The following is a 2,550-nucleotide window of genomic DNA, read 5'->3' as shown; positions in this document are numbered from 1 at the left end:
TGATGGTCCAGGCTGGAGGATCGAGTGATGCTCGCGGTCCCACCGCCAGCACTGTCAATAGGACGGAGCGACGGTAAGCTGCTCTTGAGGGGCTGCTGCTGAAATTATAGTTCAGGTTCAATAAAAAAAATAGATAATCGTTTTTAGCAGAATGGTAAAATAACAGGCCATCTCCAAAGCACCTGAATCTCAGATAACATTTTACGTCGTCAAACTAGGAGAACAGTTTATCGAAAAGTTAGGGTTTTAACATTTTTTAATTGAGGAATTTATCTTATTTACCTTTTCTTTTTGGCCACTCCACTTGTGGGATTTGAGTTCCCCTGACCAAGGATCCAACCTATGCCACCTTCCTGGAGTCCTAACCACAGGACCACCAGAGAATTCTGTTCAGTTGAGGAGTTTATATAAACTTTGATGGATAGCTGTTTTTCTATAGCTCATGTTTACCCCAGACATTGCAGTTTGCAGGGCTTCTCGGAGGTGGATGGGCTGTGTCATTGAGCACAACATGCTGGGGATTCATCCTTTAGTGTTACAGTAGTACCCTTACATATGAACCTTCAAGTTGTGAACTTTCAAAGATGCAAATGTGCATCGCATCACCATCAGGCAGGAGTGAAATTGCAGGTTGTCCTCCATCTGTGGCTGATGATCCTTCACCTCTACCATCTCCCACCTCCTTTAGTCAGTAACTCTTCTTGCCTGTTGTAACTCTCCTTGCCTGTTTAGTCAGTAACTCTTCTTGCCCCTGTGTGCCAGCTGTTGTACTGTAGTTTTTCAAGGTACTGTACTGTAAGATTAAAAATGTTTTCTTTATTTTTTTTGTGTTTGTTTCATTTGTGTGAAAAGTATTGTAAACCAACTATAGCACAGTGCTATATAGCCGATTTTGTTAGTTGGGTACCAGTGCTAACTTTGTTGGACTTATGAACAAATTGGCTTTAAGGACATGTTCTTGGAATGGAGCTTGTTCATATGTAGGGGACTTACTGTAGTTTGATTCTGTGTCTTGAGTCCTTACGAACATCTGGTGGTGGGAAATAGAGTAACAGAAGAGTTGCAGAGTTCTATCTGAGTATTCAAGGTGTTCAGATCCTGCCCTTTTATGGTGAGTGGCTTTAGGTGCTGGTTGCTGGTTACTGGATGGTTTGTTTCTTTTTTTTGAAGATGGCGCATGTGGTGTTTGGGGCATGTGATAGATCCCTCTGTCCATGTTCTTTCTATGTTGGACACTTAGCTTTGGATCTTGCCACAAGCAGGCAGTTGCTGAACATCTCTCTTCTTCTCTGACTCAAGATAGGTCTAGAAGAAGGAGGCAAAAACAGTGTCTGGCGTGCCTTGAAGTAGAAGTTTCAGAGGTGGAGTCACTTGCGTGGCATGGCTTCTGACTGAAGGAATAGTGCCCTCCAACTTGGAAGAGTGTTTCCAGTACCCAGGCCACTTTGCCGTCTGATTCCATGGTCATTCCCTAAAAAGTTGAGTGGCAGTAGCTGTAACTGGACTTTAGGTTTGAACTTAACTTAGTCCTTGGCTTCAAGTGCAGTGAAGTGAAATGAAGTGAAGTCGCTCAGTCGTGTCCGACTCTTTGTGACCCCATGGACCGTAGCCTACCAGGCTTTTCTGTCCATGGGATTTTCCAGGCAAGAATACTGGAGTGGGGTGCCATTTCCTTCTCCAAGTATGAATTAGGAATTCAGGCTCAAGGCCAGCAATTTGGTTAATCACAAGCAGGAGGCCAGACTCTACCTGGAGCTGTTTGGCGGGTGGTGGCAGCAGAAGGTTTTCCCTGCCCCAGCCCCAAGGTGACCTTGAGCCCGCTGGTGAGACCTCTCCACCAGGGGATTCTGACTGTCAGCATTGTTTGACTTGTGAACTATGGGACCAAGGGGTTCTTTTGGGCATTCTGTATTTTTAGTTTCTTGGTGGAAGTTGGAGTTTGCATCCGCTCTGATAGTTGCACACTTCTTTCTCAACTCTGGATGGCCCTTCCTTAGACTTGGGGGCTGAGGTACAGGCTTTGGGTGGGCTTGTATGGCTCATTGCACAGGTGGTGTGTCCCTGGTACCTGGGCCCCATGCCGCGCTGAGCTACTGTCAGAAATGGAGCCGATTCTCTTGGTGATTTCTGTTTAAGTTGTGCCTAAGCACTCACTGTGGGCCAGGCTCTCTTCTCAGTGCTTCGGGTAAATTCCTTTGGCTGGTGCTCACAGCAGTCTGCTGAGCTGGCTGTACTGTGGTTCCCATCTCGAAGACTGGTACTTCATTGCCTCAGTGACAATGTTGTTTCTTTACATTAGAAAGAAAATGAGGGTTTTTCAGTGTTGGTGACTGAAAACCAAAACCAAAACCAAAACAAAAAAAACCCATGAAGCTGTGACTAACATCATCTGTCTAGTCATCCTAAGTGCGGGACAAGAGAGGAACTGTCAACCAAATTCCATCTGTGAACAAGAGTGTAGATGGCTTAATAAACTGGCCTTGCATTCTGTGGGCCTCCTGGATGTGTCTGTCCTTGGAAGTAACAATAACAACTAACAATAGTAACAAA

General features: G+C 45.3%; 1 protein-coding gene across 1 annotated transcript in view; it reads left to right on the top strand.

Moving 5' to 3' along the window:
* Positions 1-2,550, top strand: part of LOC104998732 (ninein-like protein) — a 51,819-nt gene that overhangs the window by 981 nt on the left and 48,288 nt on the right. The window lies entirely within an intron of this gene.

The sequence above is a fragment of the Bison bison genome, unplaced genomic scaffold, assembly GCF_000754665.1.
Source record: "Bison bison bison isolate TAMUID 2011002044 unplaced genomic scaffold, Bison_UMD1.0 scf7180017864335, whole genome shotgun sequence".
Classification (NCBI taxonomy): Eukaryota; Metazoa; Chordata; class Mammalia; order Artiodactyla; family Bovidae; genus Bison; species Bison bison.
This window is presented reverse-complemented; position numbering and strand designations above follow the sequence as displayed.